Source organism: Anabrus simplex, chromosome 8 (assembly GCF_040414725.1).
Source record: "Anabrus simplex isolate iqAnaSimp1 chromosome 8, ASM4041472v1, whole genome shotgun sequence".
NCBI classification, from domain to species: domain Eukaryota; kingdom Metazoa; phylum Arthropoda; class Insecta; order Orthoptera; family Tettigoniidae; genus Anabrus; species Anabrus simplex.
The window spans coordinates 201080496-201101737 of record NC_090272.1 but is presented as its reverse complement, the minus strand read 5'-3'; the positions used below and the strand labels follow the sequence as shown (position 1 = coordinate 201101737).

The window sequence follows — 21242 nt, the reverse complement described above, 5'->3', positions numbered from 1 at the left end:
GCAGTGTCCTGGAGAGTGAGACTTTGGGTCTGGGAATACGACTGGGAGGGAGGTCCAGTACCTCACCCAGGCGCTCTCAGATGCTATGCTGAAGAAGGGCCTTGTGAGGTGAAGGGAATATTGGAAGGGATAGACGAGAAAGAGGGCAGGAAGCGGCCGTGGCCTTAAGTTAGGTACCATCCCGGCATTTGTCTGGAGGAAAAGTGGGAAACCACGCAAAACCACTTCGAGGATGGCTGAGGTGGGAATCGAACCCCTCTACTCAGTTGACATCCCGCGACTGAGTGAGCCCAGTTCTATTCCTCGTACCACTTTTCAAATTTCATGGCAGAGCCGGGAATCGAATCCGGGCCTCCGGCGGTAGCAGCTAATCACACTAACCACTACACCACAGAGGCGGACAGTATTATTTATAATTTATTTATTTAATCCGTCGGTTTTCCCCGGACTCTGCAGGCGATCCCACCTCTAGAACCACAAGGCCAGTGTCCTGGAGGGCGAGACGTTTGGTCTTGGATACAACTGGGGAGGAAGACCAGTACCTCGCCCAGGTGGTCTCACCTCCTATGGAGATGGGGAGATTGGAAGGAACAAAGAAGGAAGCGGCCATCCCATCCCGAATCGCAGAGGTGGGAATCAACCCCTTCTCCGCCCCTCCCCTCGCCTTACTCACTTGACATCCTGAGACTGAGTGGGCCCCGTTCCATCCCTCGTACCACTTTTCAAATTTCGTGGCAGAGCCAGGAATCGAACTCGGACCTTCGGGGATAGCAGCTTATCCGGCTAACTACTATAATCCACAGAGGTGGCTATAATAATAATAATAATAATAATAATAATAATAATAATAATAATAATAATAATAATAATAATAATAATAATAAATACTCGTACGGCCTCGGCCCTACTAGATGGCAGAGTAAACCGGGCGTGTATGGCCGAGTTTTAATAAATTTTGACGCCTAAACTTCAGACGTGTTACCAGAAATCTTTTAAATGTCGACGTCGTGAGAAGGAGAATTGATAAAGATCCTGTGTGAAGTAACACGATTAGTTCTGAATGATTTCCGACAAAGGAGTAGTGTTACGAAAATGTTGCAAACTTTGGGCTGGGAAGACTTGCGAGTAAGGCGACGAGCTGTTCGACTAAGCGGTATGTTTCGAGCTGTCACTGGAGGGATGGTATGGAATGTCATCAGAAGATAGATATGTTCGAGCGAAGTTTTTAAAAGTAGGAAAGAGCATAATGTGAAGATAAAGCTGGCATTCAAGAGGACAAATTGGGGAAAATATTGATTTATAGGACGAGGAGTGAGGGATTGGAATAAATTATCAAGGGAAATATTAGACACATTTCCAAGTTCTTCGAAGGTAAACAATTAATACCTGGGCGGTAGCCCTAAGTGAAGATTTGTTGATGACTGATGTCGTACGACATAGAGTGTCGAATGGACATTTCTTGCACCCTTCAAAAATACGACTTCCTATGCTGGGCTTGAACCCGTGATTTTGGAGTCATTCTTCGAAAGTTTTCATTCCCCTCCCTGTAAGGTTGGGGTGGGCCGCCTAGAGAGTTACGCCCTTTCTCTAGTCAAGAGATGCGGGCGAGTCAAGGAGATGTAATGGAGAAGGAAGATGGGTAAAGGAAGTGAAAAATGAAGGAGATGGAGAGGGAGTTTTGCCTCTTGGGTGGAGAATTTTCGACTTTATTTCATTTCTTGCAGTAACAGTAGGGATGATAGAGATTGATTTTATACATAGATTGTAATATTATGTACTTTGTTTGTTAAATATACTGGGTTTCTTATGACACATGCAAATTTATACAAACGCAGATCTACACATATACTACACTAATACATAAACAGATACAGTGTTGCACTCCGGTGAATTATTCACGGCTCACTCCTTAGTCTTGAGGAGATTGTCCACTCTCGTAGGCGCTATATGCCGAAAGTTTTGCACTGTCTCACACAGTGAAGAGTTGATGTTTGTGAGGGAGGTAGGTCAGTCTGCATTATACTTGGGTTTCTAAACAATGAAAGTGGAAATTTGTGTTTAATTCTAATAATAATAATAATGTTATTTGCTTTACGTCCCACTAACTACTCTTTTACGGTTTTCGGAGATGCCGAGGTGCCGGAATTTAGTCCTGCAGGAGTTCTTTTACGTGCCAGTAAATCTACCGACACGAGGCTGACATATTTGAGCACCTCCAAATACCACCGGACTGAGCCAGGATCGAACCTGCCAAGTTGGAGTCAGAAGGCCAGCGCCTTAACCGTCTGAGCCACTCAGCCCGGCATGTGTTTAATCCTGTGTGAATGGCCTGAAAATGAAGATTGAATGTCTGAATGGCTGCCGCTTTGAGATGGGATAATATTAAGAGGTATGGTATGGAAAGATTTTCATCAAGGAGAGTGTTAAAAACCGGATGAGGTCTTCTATGGTTGGTGCTGGGTAGATGGAGTCTGACGGAAGAGTGGGGTTATCTAGTGTGCGGATAGGAGCTATACGATCTGGGCGGTTTGCTGGTGGAGCTGGGTGGGCTTTGGACTGTCTTGAATAAGTTGTGTGAGCAAGTCCACAGGTGTGGCAATGCGGAGGTTCTCGTTTCTTGGGGCAATTAGGTGTATAGTGGGTCTGATTACAGTGGCCACAGTTGGGTCTATCGGCGCGACATTGAGCTAGCAGTGATCATTGTATTGTAACCATCGCCCGTATCTTATAGCTAGATGAGGGGGAGTGCGTGAGGGTTCCACCCGATGATGTTGAAGAAAAATGTAGACACCATGTTCCAGCAATCTGTCCAAATCTTCGGTGGACGGTAAAAGAAGGCGAATCATGTAGGTCGGTCCACTGGCGTTTTAAATTCGGATGGCTTGAAGTTCTTTGAATATAGCATCTTCCGTGATGGTTGAGTCAACTCCCTTGATCACGCAGCTGAAGAGGTAGTTGCGAGGCGATGGTGAAGTACTGACAGGCTGGGGGACTTGCTGAAATGGTACAGATGAGACAAATTGAGCGGGGCTGATGGTGTTGCAGTTTCTTCGCTGTTCACTTTGATGATGATTCCTTGTCCCGTTGGGCGGATGTCAGCAATGACTGTATACTGAAGTGAAGGAGAGTAGAAAGGATTTTCTTGGCTGAGCGGCATTCTGGCGCGGGATTGGAGAGAAGTAATGAATGAGTCCCTTGGGGACGGGGTTGGAGCGGACGAGTGAAATGATAGGACGTTTGGTGAGTAGGTGTGGGAGGGAATTGTCATCGGGAATATTGTTGGGAGAGAGTGATTTTTCGACGGTTTCGAGGTCTGGTTGAGAGGGAGCAGAGATGCTGGGAGGTGGATTTTCCATTTCGACGCGGCGAGGAGCAGGCCCACTTCTATGTGCGGCGCGAGGTGCTGTACGCTTGTACTTAATGTTGTGGTCGTACTGTAGAGCAGGTTGTACTAACAGGTGACGAGGGTAATTCGGACGATTCATAAACGTTGACATCAGTGCTGTGTGATGGACTACTGCTACGGCTTCGGCGGCTGATTGGCTTTGCTGAGTGGCGGTGGTGATTGTAGAGGTGGATGCAGTGACTGGAGCAGTGGTGACAGGTGTGTACTGGTAGTTCCTAGAGGAGCGAACGCTGGACTTCCTGAAGACTTGATATGGGAGTGGCTGAGGAGGCTTTTAGCCTGGATCAGAAGAATGAATAGCTGTACTGTTCTACTAGAGTTCTAGTACTGTTCGAGTCCAGGGGTGAAACCCCACGAAACCACTCAGTCCACCTGTCCAACACACCTTTCTAAGCGTCGTCAGACTTGACACGTACGCTGTGATTTCTGAATACACCACCAGGAGTGCAGTGTCGACGAAGGATCCTTTGATTCCGGTTGCTGACACTCTACCACTAATCCATAGAGGGAACTGTCGATGAGTAATTTGGCGCATCTTAATGACGTATATGCGTACTCGTTCGAGACGCTAGCGTCTCCAGTGAAACTGCCTGCAGTGCGTTTTAACGCATCAAAACAAGCATTCATGTGACATCTCACAGCTTCACTCTGGAAATGAGCCGGTTTTCGTACGCTTTGCAATTCATAATCGTGGAGCTAAAGGGGTGTCTGTCTTCACAAATGAATTAGAGATAAAAAAATTCATTGCACTAGGGGTAGAGACAGCAGGACAGTCAGGAGCACTCTCCTACTCGTTAGCAGTACAGTGTCTGTAGGACGACAGTCGCACACGTCTGCAGTCTGTTTTCGTTTGACCGAGCTCGATAGCTGCAGTCGCTTAAGTGCGGCCAGTATCCAGTATTCGGGAGATAGTAGGTTCGAACCCCACAGTCGGCAGCCCTGAAAATGGTTTTCCGTGGTTTCCCATTTTCACACCAGGCAAATGCTGGGGCTGTGCCTTAATTAAGGCCACGGCCGCTTCCTTCCCACTCCTAGCCCTTTCCTGTCCCATTGTCGCCATAAGACCTATGTGTCGGTGCGACGTAAAGCAACTAGTAAAAAAAAAAATGTTTTCCTTTGTGGTAAACAAATGCACGTGCAAAGCATGTGGCGGAAACTGAGTCGATTAATGGGACAAGTTATCGTTCTTATTCATTTCCGCGATGTAGTTCCTTTCTTCACAGGAAATTGACATAATATGTCTTATGGCTGGGAGTTAGAGTACAGATGGTCCGTGTATTGTTGGAGGTTGTGATGTGAAGTATTGACAGATGGCCATCACTGGCAGACATATCATCAAAGAGGGCGTTAGAGTACAGATGGTCCTTGTATTGTTGGAGGTTGTGATGTGAAGTATTGATGGATGGCCATCACTGGCAGACATATCATCAAAGAGGGGCGTTAGAGTACAGATGGTCCTTGTATTGTTGGAGGTTGTGATGTGAAGTATTGATGGATGGCCATCACTGGCAGACATATCATCAAAGAGGACGTTAGAGTACAGATGGTCCATGTATTGTTGGAGGTTGTGATGTGAAGTATTGATGGATGGCCATCACTGGCAGACATATCATCAAAGAGGGCGTTAGAGTACAGATGGTCCATGTATTGTTGGAGGTTGTGATGTGAAGTATTGATGGATGGCCATCACTGGCAGACATATCATCAAAGAGGACGTTAGAGTACAGATGGTCCATGTATTGTTGGAGGTTGTGATGTGAAGTATTCATAGATGGCCATCACTGAGAGACATATTATCAAAGAGGAGCGTTAGAGTACAGATGGTCCATGTATTGTTGAAGGTTGTGATGTGAAGTATTGATAGATGGCCATCACTGACAGACATATCATCAAAGAGGGCGTTAGAGTACAGATAGTCCATGTATTGTTGGAGGTTGTGATGTGAAGTATCGGTGGATGGCCATAACTGACAGACATATCATCAAAGAGGGCGTTAGAGTACAGATAGTCCATGTATTGTTGGAGGTTGTGATGTGAAGTATTCATAGATGGCCATCACTGAGAGACATATTATCAAATAGGAGCGTTAGAGTACAGATGGCCCATGTATTGTTGAAGGTTGTGATGTGAAGTATTGATAGATGGCCATCACTGACAGACATATCATGAAGGAGGGCGTTAGAGTACAGATGGTCCATGTGATCTTGCAGGCCCCTCATCGGTGAACGATACAGGAACTTTCTGTCAGATGACGTCCAGCCATTTGTAATCCTCAAGCACTCCGCTAAGCACTGCGCCGACTTATCGCTCCCGGATTGTGGCCGATTGGTTAGATGACCATGCCAAGGACATGGCCCTCAACGTCACCTGACCTCAATCCTATAGAGCTCATCCGTCATGCTGCCCAGAGGAATGTGCGCGCCTTGGACCCTGTTCCGATACAATGTCCGTGTATTATGAGAGGCTGTGCAGCGATTATAGATCGATGTGGCTTCCCAGTGCTTCCAGTGTCTAGTGAAGTCCATGTCTCACCACATCGCCACCGTCATGATGGCAAAAGGAGTAGATACACGCTTCTAGCCAGCTCATCAGAGTGTAAGTTACTTCTACATACAAAACTAACATCTCTGCTCAAAATGTAATCACGGACGGAAAGTACCGAAGGCAGAATGAGATATTATTTTACAACATTGAAGGGGCAAGAGATGGCATTAATTGTAACTGCTACTTCCCTCTACCAAACTGTCAAAGGGGATTACAATGTGCTTCTGAATCTCCCAGAACAATCTGGAAATAGAGATGAACTTCGACTTGAAACTCGTTTTAACCAGGCATAAACTCTACTTGGTTGTCATGGCAACCTACTGTAAGCATGCATCCATTTCTATTGCAGGTTTGGATAATTCCTTGAGCAGGAAGTTCTAACAGTATAATAGTAGACTGTTTTACACCCTCTTCCTATTAGCACCGCTGGCAGACCTAGTGGATCTAAAAGAACATTTATAAAATCCATACCCTGTTTCCAGACATTCGACCGGGGCAGGAATGGAATAAATGAAGCCTCCATCTAGCGGCAAGGATTGGAACTGTAGCAGCTACCGAAGCCTCTGGGGTAATAATGACTGACAGATGAACTGAAATGATACTGGAGTGTGCTGCTGGTATGAAAGATGACAGGGAAAACCGGAGCGCCAACAGAAAAACCTGTCCCGCCTCCGCTTTGTCCAGCACAAATCTCACATGGAGTGACCGGTATTTGAACCACAGAACCCAGCGATGAGAGGCTGGCGCCACTGCCACCTGAACCATGGAGACACCCTCCAACAGAACATAATACTGAAAAAAAAAGTCAAGTCGGAAAATACGTTCAGTACAGGTATCAGGGCAGTGGAAATAAAATTTTTAAAATTATGTGGAAAAATGTAGTGTTTAAATACTTATAAATATGTAAAGTGGCGCTTTTTTAGTTCCACCCTAGTGGTCGCTACTGAATATAAGAGAGATGTGACCCGTATACTTCTTCTTCTTCTTTGTTTGCTACTTCTTCAACGTCGCACCAACACATCGAAGGTTTTAGGCGACGGAAGGATGGCGAAAGGGATAGGAGGGGGATGGTGTCAGCCGCGGGCTAATTAAGGTACATCCCCTGAATTTGCCAGGTGTTAAAGTGGGAAACCACGGAGAAACACCTTCGCCGGTGGGATTTAACCTACTGTAAGCATGCATCTATTTCTATTGCAGGTTTGGATAATTCCTTGAGCAGCTCATAGTTGCGCGACACTAACCCCACGGCCAATTCGCTTGGTGACAGAAACTGGACATCATGTAGTGACGGAGATAACATTATTTAAAGTGGGAGTAAGTTGACAGTTACTCTATGTATTTATCCAAACTGTGTTCGACAAAGACTAACTTAATCAGAGAATAAATATTCAACTACTCGTTCATGTTTGCTGGCCAGATAACAGAAGTAAAGGAACGAACATATCTAGCTAAATTCTCTTTCTCCACAGTTTGATTCTATTTTTTTAATTCACATGTAGACTAATTCCAAACTGATTGGCGGTAAGGGTTACATAAGTTTCTTTCACATTAAAATGCAGGAAGTTCACAAGTTCTTAACAGGCAGCACGTTGATTACACATGAAATATACCATCATCTTGACATAAATATGTCTACTTGTCTGGGGGTCAATCCGAAAAGTTGTGTAACATAACTCGACAAAATGTGTGACATAAGTGTATCCATAGCAACCGTTCAGGCAGTGATGTAAGGTATAGATGGATGACCAGAGAGTGTACCTAGGAACCGTGCAGCTTTTAGTCTTATGGCTGGTTGCCATCTGAAATTAGCAGCCGTTGATGGATGGTTATCACCGGGAGACGTAATTCTTTCTTTCTTTCTTTCTTTCTTTCTTTCTTTCTTTCTTTCTTTCTTTCTTAATCTGTTTATCCCCCAGGGTTGGTTTTTCCCTCGGACTCAGCGAAGTACACCACCTCTAGTGCCTCAAGGGCAGTGTTCTGGAGCGTGAGACTTTCGGTCAGGGGATACAACGGGAGAGGAGGACCAGTACCTCGCCCAGGTGGCCTTACCTGCTATGCTGAACAAGGGCCATCTGGGGGATGGGAAGATTGGAAGGGATAGACTAGGAAGAGGGAAGGAAGCGACCGTGGCCTTAAGTTAGGTACCATCCCGGCATTTCCCTGGAGGAGAAGTGGGAAACTACGGAAAACCAATTCAAGGATGGCTGAGGAGGGCATCGAATCCCCCTCTACTCAGTTGACATCCCGAGGCTGAGTGAACCCTGTTGCAGCCCTCCTGCCACTTTTCAAAATTCGTGGCAGAGCCGGGAATCGAACCCGGGCTTCCGGGAGTGGCAGCTAATCACACCAACCACTACGCCACAGAGGCGGACTATTTATTTATTTATTTATTTATTTATTTATTTATTTATTTATTTATTTATTTATTTATTTATTTATTTATTTATTTATTTATTTATTTATTTTCGCCATATACATTTTTCCTTCTTTTCTTTCTCTCTTTCTTAATCCGTTTTTGGGGGCGATAGCCTAGATGTTAGGCCCCTTTAAAAAGCATCATCATCATCATCATCATCATCATCATCATCATCATCATCACCATCATCATCATCTTAATCCTTTTACCCTTTAGGGTTGGTTTCTACCTCAGACTCAGCGAGGGATTCCACCTCTACAGCCTCAAGGACAGTGTTCTGGAGCGAGAGACTTTGGGTTGCGGGGTACAACTAGGAGGAAGACCAGTACCTCGCTCAAGTGGTCTCACCTGCTTGATGAACAGGGGTCTTGTGGGGGGAAGGGAAGATTGAAAATGATAAACAAGGGGGAGGGAAGGAAGTAGCTGTGGCCTTATGTGGGGTACCATCCCAGCACTTGCCTGGAGGAGAAGTGGAAAACCACGGAAAACCGCTTCGAGGATGGCTAAGTTGGGAAAGGACCCCGCCCCCACCATCCCTCTAATCAGTTGACCACCCGAGGCTGAGTGGACCCCGTTCTAACCCTCGTAGCACCTTTTAAATTTCGTGGCAGAGTCGGGATCGAAGCCGGGCCTCCAGGGGTCCAAAGGATGACGCATGTACAATTTGTCAGACATTGCCACTGTAGTGTGTAACTATGCTCATATCTAGTTCTACTACAATAAGTCAGGTTGACCGAGCGATCTGAGGCGCCAGACTTAAGTTCCGGTTCCCGAGAGGGAGCGTGGGTTTGAACCCCACACCTGACAATGATTCTTAACTGAACTCTGTCGCTCAGAATAATGTTATTCTACTTAGCGAACAGGGGGAAGAGAAATTAATAGAATTCTTGAAAATGATGGTGGGGTGTATATAAGGAACATTTTTATATTTGCAAATGACGGACCACTCGTCGCGTTGCGTATTTACTTTTCATAACAAACAAACCTGTGTCCTCGCGGTTTTGCAGATCTTTTCGGGCATACCGCCCAAGGAGGGATTAGAAAACAACATTGGCCCTAAAACCTACCCAAGGACAGGTGGATTCTAAACATGAATTTTGTTAGAAATATATACAGTAATTGTCAAGCGTTATTAGCTGCCACCCCCGGAGGCCCGGGTTCGATTCCCGGCTCTGCCAATAATTTGAAAAGTGGTGCCAGGGCTGGAACGGGGTCCACTCAGCCTCGGGAGGTCAACTGAGTAGAGAGGAATTCGATTCCCTCCTCAGCCATCTTGGAAGTGGTTTTCCGTTGGTTTCCCACTTCTCCTCCAGGAAAATGCCGGGATGGTACCTAACTTAAGGCCACGGCCGCTTCCTTCCCTCTTCCTTTTCTATCCCTTCCAAACTTTCCAACCCCCCATAAGGCCCCTGTTCAGCACAGCAGGTGAGGCCGTCTGGGCGAGGTACTGGTCATCCTCCCCAGTTGTATCCCCCGACCCAGAGTCTGAAGCTCCAGGACACTGCTCTTGAGGCGATAGAGGTGGGATCCCTGGCTGAGTCCGAGGGAAAAAGCGACCCTGGAGGGTAAACAGATATAGACGAAGTAGAAGGAGAAGAAGAAGAATGTTCAAGTTGTCCGCCTCTATGGTATAGTGGTTAGTGTGATTAGCTGCCACCCCCGGAGGCCCGGGTTCGATTCCCGGCTCTGCCACGAAAATTGAAAAGTTGGCTAGAACGGGATCCACTCAGCCTCGAAAGGTCAAATGAGTAGAGCTGGGTTCGATTTCCACCTCAGCCATCCTCGAAGTGGTTTTCCGTGGTTTTCCACTTCTCCAAGCAAATGCCGGGACGCATACTAACTTAAGGCCACGGCCGCTTCCTTCCCTCTTTCTTGTCTATCCCTTCCAATCTTCCCATCCCCCCGCAAGACCCCTTTTCAGTGTAGTAGGTGAGACCGCCTGGGCGAGGTATTGGTCATCCTCCCCATTTGTATCCCCCGACCCAATATCTCACTTTCCAGGACACTGCCCTTGAGGCGGTAGAGGTGGGTTCCCTCGCTGAGTCCGAGGGAAAAACCAACCCTGGAGGTTAAACAGATTAAGAAAGAGAAATTGTCAAGAACTCAAACAAATAGACAGACACGAAAGCCAAAATTATGCAGATGATCATTATTACACCTGAGACGGATAACTGAACTGAAATTTCGCCAAAGTAGTCAATCTACAGATCACGGTCGTTACGATTTTATTTATATAGTTTAAAAGTAAATACACAACGCATCAAGTGGTCCCTCATTAACGAAAACAGCTCATCCAACCAGCCTAGGCCGATATAGGCATTAGGCTGCCTCATCATAATCGAGGATTCTATTAATTTATCTACCTCTTGTTTGCCATGTAGTACTATTCTGAGCGATAGATTTCAGTTAAAAATTGTTGTCAGGTGTGGGGTTCGAACCCACGCTCCCTCTCGGGAACCAGAACTTAAGTCTGGCGCCTTAGACCGCTCGGCCAACCTGACATACAAATAGTTATTAGTATCGATACACACTAGAGTAGCAATGTCTGGCGAACAGTTGGTTTTTTTTAAATTGTTATATCCACACCCAGTTCAACTGAAATGTTTGAAAGTATATTATGGCAGAAGGGAGGGATGCACAGTATTTTAAGTGGAACTGCGCGTTTTCACTTCACAATTTCATGAGCGTCCGCCTCTGTGGAGCAGTGGTTAGTGTGATTAGCTGCCACCCCCGGAGGCCCGGGTTCGATTCCCGGCTCTGCCACAACATTTGAAAAGTGGTACGAGGGCTGGAACGGGATCCACTCAGCCTCGGGAGGTCAACTGAGTAGAGGTGGGTTCCATTCCCACCTCAGCCATCCTGGAAGTGGTTTTTCGTGGTTTCCCACTTCTCCTCCAGGCAAATGACGGGAAGCCACGGCCGCTTCTTTCCCTCTTCCTTGTCTATCCCTTCCAATCTTTCCATCCCTCCACAAGGCCCCTGTTCAGCGTACCCTGGAGGGTAAACAGATATAGACGAAGTAGAAGGAGAAGAAGAAGAATGTTCAAGTTGTCCGCCTCTATGGTATAGTGGTTAGTGTGATTAGCTGCCACCCCCGGAGGCCCGGGTTCGATTCCCGGCTCTGCCACAAAATTTGAAAAGTGGTACGAGGGCTGGAACGGGATCCACTCAGCCTCGGGAGGTCAACTGAGTAGAGGTGGGTTCCATTCCCACCTCAGCCATCCTGGAAGTGTTTTTTCGTGGTTTCCCACTTCTCCAGGCAAATGACGGGAAGCCACGGCCGCTTCTTTCCCTCTTCCTTGTCTATCCCTTCCAATCTTTCCATCCCTCCACAAGGCCCCTGTTCAGCGTACCCTGGAGGGTAAACAGATATAGACGAAGTAGAAGGAGAAGAAGAAGAATGTTCAAGTTGTCCGCCTCTATGGTATAGTGGTTAGTGTGATTAGCTGCCACCCCCGGAGGCCCGGGTTCGATTCCCGGCTCTGCCACGAAATTTGAAAAGTGGGCTAGAACGGAATCCATTCAGCCTCGGGAGGTCAAATGAGTAGAGCTGGGTTCGATTCCCACCTCAGCCATCCTCGAAGTGGTTTTCCGTGGTTTTCCACTTCTCCAAGCAAATGCCGGGACGCATACTAACTTAAAGCCACGGCCGCTTCCTTCCCTCTTTCTTGTCTATCCCTTCCAATCTTCCCATCCCCCCGCAAGACCCCTGTTGAGTGTAGTAGGTGAGACCGCCTGGGCAAGGTATTGGTCATCCTCCCCATTTGTATCCCCAGACCCAATGTCTCACGTTCCAGGACACTGCCCTTGAGGCGGTAGAGGTGGGTTCCTTCGCTGAGTCCGAGGGAAAAACCAACCCTGGAGGTTAAACAGATTAAGAAAGAGAAATTGTCAAGAACTCAAACAAATAGACAGACACGAAAGCCAAAATTATGCAGATGATCATTATTACACCTGAGACGGATAACTGAACTGAAATTTCGCCAAAGTAGTCAATGTACAGATCACGGTCGTTACGATTTTATTTATATAGTTTAAAAGTAAATACACAACGCATCAAGTGGTCCCTCATTAACCCTCTACTGCATACTGTTGCCTTTAGGCAACAAATAACTTTTCACCTGTATAAATGGACAAATATTGTAGACAGAGGTAGTTTTACGGCACACCTTCAACTGTACAATCAATTAAACACATATCCCAGTGATGCCTTGTTTTTTTTAATTACATAAGTCAAAACAGCCCTACAACCAAAGGTACTCCTTCCACCCCGTCAACATCCACATGAACCAAACACCGTTTATTTTACGTGGGCCCTCATCATCACATTACCACAGACTTCAGGAGTACCTCTGGCTCAACCTCAAAGACATTACCGACCTACGGTTCTGCAAGTTGTACTTGCGCCTTAAAAATCCTTGTCAGGTGTGGGGTTCGAACCCACGCTCCCTCTCGGGAACCAGAACTTAAGTCTAGCGCCATAGACCGCTCGGCCAACCTGACATACCCTGGAGGTTAAACAGATTAAGAAAGAGAAATTGTCAAGTAATAAGAACTCAGACAAACAAACAGACAGACACCAAAGCCAAAATTATGCAGATGATCATTATTACGTCCGCCTCTGTGGTGTAGTGGTTAGCGTGATTAGCTGCCACCCCCGGAGGTCCGGGTTCGATTCCCGGCTCTGCCACGAAAATTTGAAAAGTGGTACGAGGGCTGGAACGGGGTCCACTCAGCCTCGGGAGGTCAACTGAGTAGAGGTGGGTTCGATTCCCACCTCAGCCATCCTGGAAGTGGTTTTCCGTGGTTTCCCACTTCTCCTCCAGGCGAATGCCGGGATGGTACCTAACTTAAGGCCACGGCCGCTTCCTTCCCTCTTCCTTGTCTATCCCTTCCAATCTTCCCATCCCTCCACAAGGCCCCTGTTCAGCATAGCAGGTGAGGCCGCCTGGGCGAGGTACTGGTCATTCTCCCCAGTTGTATCCCCCGACCAAGAGTCTGAAGCTCCAGGACACTGCCCTTGAGGCGGTAGAGGTGGGATCCCTCGCTGAGTCCGAGGGAAAAGCCGAACCTGGAGGGTAAACAGATGATGATGATGATGATCATTATTACACCTGAGACGGATAACTGTACTGAAATTTCGCCAAAGTAGTCAATGTACAGATCACGGTCGTTACGATTTTATTTATACAGTTTAAAAGTAAATACAGAACGCATCAAGTGGTCCCTCGTTAACGAAAACAGCTCATGGAACCAGCCTCGGCCGATATAGGCATTACGCTGCCTCATCATAATCGAGGATTCCATTAATTTATCTACCTCTTGTTTGCCATGTAGTACTATTCTGAGCGATATATTTCAGTTAAAAATCCTTGTCAGGTGTGGGGTTCGAACCCACGCTCCCTCTCGGGAACCAGAACTTAAGTCTGGCGTCTTAGACCGCTCGGCCAACCTGACATACACTCGCATAGAAATAGTTATTAGAATCAATACACTCTAGAGTGGCAATGTCTGGCGAACAATTTTTTTTTCTCTCTCTATTGAAATATCTACACCCAGTTCAACTGAAATGTTTGAAAGTATATTATGGCAGAAGGGAGGGATGCACAGTATTTTAAGTGGAACTGTGCGTTTTCACATCACCATTTTATGAGCGTCCGCCTCTGTGGAGCAGTGGTTAGTGTGATTAGCTGCCACCCCCGGAGGCCCGGGTTCGATTCCCGGCTCTGCCACAAAATTTGAAAAGTGGTACGAGGGCTGGAACGGGGTCCACTCAGTCTCGGGAGGTCAACTGAGTAGAGGTGGGTTCCATTCCCACCTCAGCCATCCTGGAAGTGGTTTTTCGTGGTTTCCCACTTCTCCTCCAGGCAAATGACGGGAAGCCACGGCCGCTTCTTTCCCTCTTCCTTGTCTATCCCTTCCAATCTTCCCATCCCTCCACAAGGCCCATGTTCAGCATAGCAGGTGAGGCCGCCTTGGCGAGGTACTAGTCATTCTCCCCAGTTGTATCCCCGACCCAGAGTCTGAAGCTCCAGGACACTGCCCTTGAGGTGGTAGAGGTGGGATCCCTCGCTGAGTCCGAGGGAAAAACCGAGGCTGGAAGGTAAACAGATATAGAAGGAGAAGAAGAAGAAAAAGTAAACACACAACGCATCAAGTGGTCCGTCATTAACGAAAACAATTCACGGAACCAGTCTGAGCCGATATAGGCCCTACACTGTGTCATCACATTCGAGGATTGTATTAATTTCTCTACCGCTTGTTTGTCATGTAGTATTATTCTGAGCGATATATTTCAGTTAAAAATTGTTGTCAGGTGTGGGGTTCGAACCCACGCTCCCTCTCGGGAACCAGAACTTAAGTCTGGCGCCTTAGACCGCTCGGCCAACCTGACGTACACTGGCGTGAAACAGTTACGATAATCGGTGCTCACTATAGTGGCAATGTCTGGCGAATAGTGTTCAACTGCAATGTTTGAAAGAATATTATGGCAGAAGGGAGGGATGCACAGTATTTTAAGTGGAACTGCGCGTTTTCACTTCACAATTTCATGAGCGTCCGCCTCTGTGGTATAGTGGTTAGTGTTATTAGCTGCCATCCCCGGAGGCCCGGGTTCGATTCCCGGCTCTGCCACGAAATTTGAAAAGTGGTACGAGGGCTGGTACGGGGTCCACTCAGCCATCCTGAAAGTGGTTATCCGTGGTTTCTCACTTCTCCTCCAGGCAAATGCCGGGATGGTACCTAACTTAAAGTCACGGCCGCTTCCTTCCCTCTTCCTTGTCTATCCCTTCCAATCTTCACCCCCCCCCCTACCAAGGCCCCTGTTCAGCATAGCAGGTGAGGCCGCCTGGGCGAGGTACTGGTCATCCTCCCCAATTGTATCTGGGACCCAATGTCTCACGCTCCAGGACACTGCCCTTGGGCGGTAGAGGTGGGATCCCTCGCTGAGTCGGAGGGAAAAACCAACCTTGGAGGATAAGCAGATTAAGAAAGAAAGAAGGAAAGAAAGAAAAACGGGTCCGAGTATGCCTCTGTATTGTAGTGGTTAGTATGATTATTTGGCACCCCCAGAGGCTGGGGTTCGAATCCCGGCTCTGCCATGAAATTTGAAAAGTGGTACGAGGACTGGATCCGGTTTCACTCAGCCTCGGGAGGTCAAATGAGTAAAGGTGGGTTCGATTCCTTCCTCAGCCATCCTCGAAGTGATTACCCACTTCTTTTCCAGGCAAATGCCAGGATGGTACCTAACGAAAGGCCACGCTCGCTTTCTTCCCTGTCCCTTGTCTATCCCTTCCAATCTTCCCATCCTCCAACAAGGCCACCTGGGCGAGGTACTGGTCCTCCTTCCTTGTATCCCCCGACTCAAAGTATCACGCTCCAAGGCACTGCCCTTGACGCGAGGGAAAAGCCAACCCTGGAGGATAAACGTGTTAAGAAAGAAATAATAATAGTACTGATAAAAAGAAAAAGAAAGTAAAAAGAATGGCTGCTCGAAGTTGGAACTTCAGAAAATAGGCATCACAGATGACATTGTGTTAGACAGATCTAAGTTGAGAAAATTAGTTGAAATCACCGCTTTAAACATCATCCAAGCACTACTGCCAACAAAACCTGGTCTGAAGATCGCAAGAAAAACCACTGCGAGAAGACACAGATAGGTCTTATGGCGACGATGGTATAGGAAAGGCCTAGGAATGGGAAGGAAGTGGCCGTGGCCTTAATTAAGGTACAGCCCCAGCATTTTCCTGGTGTGAAAATGGGAAACCGAGGAAAACCATCTTCAGGACTGCCGACAGTGGGGTTCGAAGCCACTATCTCCCGATTACTGGATACTGGCCGCACTTAAGCGACTGCAGCTATCGAGCTCGGCGATGATGAAGAGATTTTGGGAGAAGAAAAAGGTAACGACATCAGGTAGGCCTACATAAGTTCAATCGCGCTCCTTAATTGGGCCTAACGAAGAAAGAAGAAGAAGAATAAAAAAGAATGTAGTTTATGATGAGTATGACCAAGACAGAGAGGGTACCCGCATGCGCTTTACGGCTGTTGATACGTTGCCTCTGTGTCCCTTTTAACCGTTCAGGTCGGTAGATTCAGAGTGGCTTTCGTTCCTTAGGAGGCTACGCCTTGCCCGTGGTCCAACAGCTCTGAACTCTGACCGGCCAACCGAGCAGAGGAAAGGTGGCCACGCTCTACCGTGGCTCTACGCTTCTGCATTCGGCAGACGGGCCTGCTGTCCTGAGAATGATTTTCCGTGGTTTTCCATTATCCTGCACTAAGGCAAATGCCGGGACAGTTCGTACTGTAGGCCACGGCTGCCCACCCCTCACCTCCTCACATCTCCTTCAGCGTAACAAATCTCCCGGCAGAGAGACGGCATCACCGTCTAAGAGGCCCGCTCCCCCCCTTCAGGGGAGGAATGAAAACGTTTATTAGTAGTAGTAGTAGTAGTAGTAGTAGTAGTAACCGTTCAAAAAGAAATGTTACTTTTCGATCTGTCCTCGTAGAAGTGTCGCTCAGGGTCAAGAAGAGAGTGCTGGTGTGTTGTGGCCGGGGATGAAGAGCCTTCAAGTGTGTCGCGGACGACATGGCTCAGCTGGCTGAGTGGAGGCGTGTCGGGTATTTTTAGCGCCCGCATCCAGAAATGAGGCCGTGATCAATACAGTGTGCACTAACATACAAATAACTGTATTAACAACGAGTAATACCAGATTCTGTTCACTAACAGTCATTGCGTACACAAATCTCGAGAGCTGCACATCCCGGCAGGTAAGTGCTAGATCACCGTAGTTAGACACTGTAACACAGTCCCAAAGCGCTTTGGTATCATCCACTTACTACCATGACTTTAACATGGATATATTTTAGCACTGGGGGTTCTATCTGGAATTAGTGTTATCGGTTATGCAGACCAAAGGTATCCATGAAATATCATTGTAATATTTCTCCCAAATGGAACATAATAATTGCCTTTGCACCAATAAAGTTACGGTAAATTAAAGAAATACCGTCGTTACTAGAGAAATATGTATACGTACTGCGGGCCGTAGACAAGACTCCTTTATGTTGTATTCCGCTGCTCGTGCCGTCTTTTGTTTCTTTCTTGAGGTCCAGGGCTTGCACCGACCAATGGGAGTGCTATGTCTGTGAATTGTCACTATCTTTGTCCATCTGACTAGCGCGGGCAGTTCAAACCGCAAATTAGCATGATCCCTGGACCAATAAATATATAATTTAATGCATGAGTTATTGCACAAAACGAATGAACAACATGAAGGAAACGACACCTAATTAATTCAAACAACTTCAGTGAGCAAAGACATCACACACGAAAGTGTTAGACAAGGTTATATGAACGCTACTGATCCACGAAATATCACTGTAATATTTGTCACATGTGAAAGGTAATCATTGATTTACTCAAAGAAAGTCTCGAATCCCAGGTAGATTAAGAAATGCCGTCGTTACTAGCAAGAAATATGAATACGTACTTATGAGCTGTAAACAGGAGTCCATCATGTTGCATTCCGCTGCTCGCGCCGTCTTTTGTTTGTTTCTTGAGGTCCAGGGCTGGCACCGATGAATGGGAGTGCCATGTCTGTGAATTCTTATTATCTTTGTGCACTTGTCTAGCGCGGACAGTTCAAAAAGCAAAATGGAGCTGAACAACATTAAGGATGTTATCGCTTTTTTCGACGACGAAAATCACCATGTAATAAGGAAATTACAAGACCTAAATCTCGTGCCGAAGCAACCGGAAAATAGCATGATCCCTGGACCAATAGATATATTACTTTATTAAAGGAACAGCACTATTAGACAATTGACAGTTGAAGTGACACGACACCAAAGCATTACCGTGAGCAAAGACATGACACACGAAAGTGTTGTGTTACACACAAACAAAACACGGAAGCCCTGCGACGCAGAAAAAATTGTATATTGCTGTAAGGCAGTAAAGTATGTATTCTGTAAAATTAAATATTTCCATTATTTCTTAATCTACCTGGGATTTTAGACTTTATTTGAGTAAATCAATGATTACCTTTCATATGTGACAAATATTACAGTGATATTTCGTGGATCAGTAGCGTTCACGTAACCGTTAGACAAACAAAACACATACGGAAACATTGCGACGTAGCAGAAAAAAATAGTTGTAAGGTAGTAAAGTATGTATCCATATTATTCCCTGAAAGTTAAATATTTCGTACTATTTCTTAATTTACCGCAGATTTTACACTTTATTTGAGTAAAATGAATTATTATATTCCATTTGGGACAAAAATTACAGTGACATTTCGTCGATACCTTTCGTCTACATAACCAGTGTTATCAATTTATGATTAGCGGAGATAATTCTGCGTGGACATAGAGCCAGTACTAAGGTAACCAGGCAACCAACGTTCGTCATCTATCTATAGCTCATTTCATGTTAAGAAAACAGTATTGTTCTTATGGACCTACAAGGAGTGAACACACCCCCTCTGAGACACCCATAATTCCTCATGATTCATCATCATCATTATCTGTTTACCCTCCAGGTTCGGTTTTTCCCTCGGACTTTGCGAGGGATCCCACCTCTACCGCCTCAAGGGCAGTGTCCTCGAGCTTCAGACCCGGAGGTCCGGGTTCGATTCCCGGCTCTGCCACGAAATTTGAAAAGTGGTACGAGAGCTGGAACGGGGTCCACTCAGCTACGGGAGGTCAACTGAGTAGAGGTGGGTTCGATTCCCACCTCAGCCATCCTCGAAGTGGTTTTCCGTGGTTTCCCACTTCTCCTCCAGGCGAATGCCGGGATGGTACCTAACTTAAGGCCACGGCCGCTTCCTTCCCTCTTCCTTGCCTATCCCATCCGATCTTCCCATCCCTCCACAAGGCCCCTGTTCAGCATAGCAGGTGAGGCCGCCTGGGCGAGGTACTGGTCATTCTCCCCAGTTGTATCCCACGACCAAGAGTCTGAAGCTCCAGGACACTGCCCTTGAGGCGGTAGAGGTGGGATCCCTCGCTGAGTCCGAGGGAAAAACCGAAAATATTAACACGTATTATTTACAGAAGAATGTAAAGAAAAGTTGAAACTGAGTTGGGAGAAGATCAGTTTGGAACACGTGAAGTAATCCTGAATTCACGTCTGATCTGAGAGGATCGAAATAAGAAGGGCAAACCCATAGACGTAGATCTTGGAAAGGCATTTGATAATGTTGATTGGACCAAGCTATTTGAGATTCTGAAGGTGATGGGGATCAGATACCGAGAACGAAGCATTATCTACAATATGTATAGAAATCAGACTACAGTAATAAGAATCGAGGGCTTTGACAAAGAAGCAGCAATCCAGAAAGGAGAGAGGCAAGGTTGTGGTTTGTTCCCCTTCCTTTTCAATGTTTATATAGAATAGGCAGCAAAGGAAATCAATGAGGAATTTGGGAAGGGAATCACAATCCAAGGAGAGGAAATCAAAACCCTGAGATTTGCTGATGATATTATTGTTATTTTATCTGAGACTCCGGAATATCTGGAGAAATTGCTGAATTAAATGGACAGAGTCTTGGGGAAGGAGTACAAGATGAAAATAAAATAATAAGTCCAAAACAAAAGTAATGGAGTACAGTCGAACGAAGTCAGGTGGTGCAAGAAATGAAGTCTTAAAGGAAGTAGATGGATATTGCTACTTGTGTAGTAAAATAACTAACGATGGCAGAAGTAAGGAGGACATAAAATGCAGACAAATTTGCTCACTTCGAACATTGATCTAGAAAGTAGAAAGATATTTGTGAAGACCTTCGTCTGGAGCATGGCATTATATGGAAGTGAAACATGGATGATAACTAGCTCAGAAAGAAAGAGAATAGAAGGTTTTGAAATGCGGTGTTACAGAAGAATGCTGAAGGTAAGATGGATAGATCGAATCACGAATGAAGAGATGAAAATGAAAATCCACAGCCTGTTTCCAGTCATTCGACCGGGTCAGGGATGGAATGAATGAAGCTCCCATATAGCGGCGAGGATAGGAATTATGCCGGTTGCCGAAGCCTGTCGCACTCCTCTGGGGCAATGATTAATGACTGACAGATGAAATTAAATGATATTGGAGAGTGTTGCTGGAATGAATGATGATAGGGAAAACCGGAGTACCCGGAGCAGAACCTCTCCTACCTCCGCTTTGTCCAGCACAAATCTCACATGGTTTGACTAGGATTTGAACCATGGAACGCAGCGATGAGAGGCCGGCGCACTGCCACCTGCGCCACGGAGGCTCTAATGAAGAGATAGGCTACTGAATCGAATTGGGTAGAGGAGATCGATTTGGCTACATTTGTATCAGATGAGGACACATATTAAGACACGCAGACTTGTTCAGTTGCTTTTCGAGAGAAGTGTAGGTGGTAAGAACGGCAGGGGTAGACCAAGGTATGAATATGACAAGCAGATTAGAACAGATGTAGGATTCAGCATTTACGTAGAAATGAAAAGGTTAGCACAGGATAGGCTGACATGGAGAGCTGCATCAAACTAGTTTATGGACCGATGACTCAAACACGCATACGTTAAAAAGGTGAAAGATGGAATATTATTTGTAATTAGTTTCGCTAAACGGAGACATCAAGGGGAATGATGGGAGGATCTGCCCGTGTGTGTTGAAATCAGAATGGTCGTGAGGCAGTCAAATCAGTATGTTTGTAAGTTTGGGCTGGGAAGATTTGGGAGAAAGGAGACGAACTGCTCGACTAAGCGGTATGTTCGTGGCTGTCAGTAGAGAAACGACGGAGAATGACATTAGTAGACGAATACGACTGAGTGGTGTTTTTTTTTTTGCTAGGGGCTTTACGTCACACCGACACAGATAGGTCTTATGGCGACGATGGGATAGGAAAG

The 21242-nt window shown here is 46.3% G+C and overlaps 1 protein-coding gene and 4 non-coding genes across 5 annotated transcripts in view; 1 reads left to right on the top strand and 4 right to left on the bottom strand.

Moving 5' to 3' along the window:
• The window catches only part of LOC136878977 (carboxypeptidase D), a 163445-nt gene that overhangs the window by 47190 nt on the left and 95013 nt on the right, over positions 1-21242 (top strand). The gene's annotated exons all lie outside the window — the stretch shown is intronic.
• On the bottom strand, positions 10784-10867 carry TRNAL-UAA (transfer RNA leucine (anticodon UAA)). The gene has a single exon. It is a non-coding gene; the product is annotated as a tRNA-Leu (tRNA).
• On the bottom strand, positions 12786-12869 carry TRNAL-UAA (transfer RNA leucine (anticodon UAA)). Its single transcript has one exon. It is a non-coding gene; the product is annotated as a tRNA-Leu (tRNA).
• On the bottom strand, positions 13740-13823 carry TRNAL-UAA (transfer RNA leucine (anticodon UAA)). The gene has a single exon. It is a non-coding gene; the product is annotated as a tRNA-Leu (tRNA).
• On the bottom strand, positions 14677-14760 carry TRNAL-UAA (transfer RNA leucine (anticodon UAA)). Its single transcript has one exon. It is a non-coding gene; the product is annotated as a tRNA-Leu (tRNA).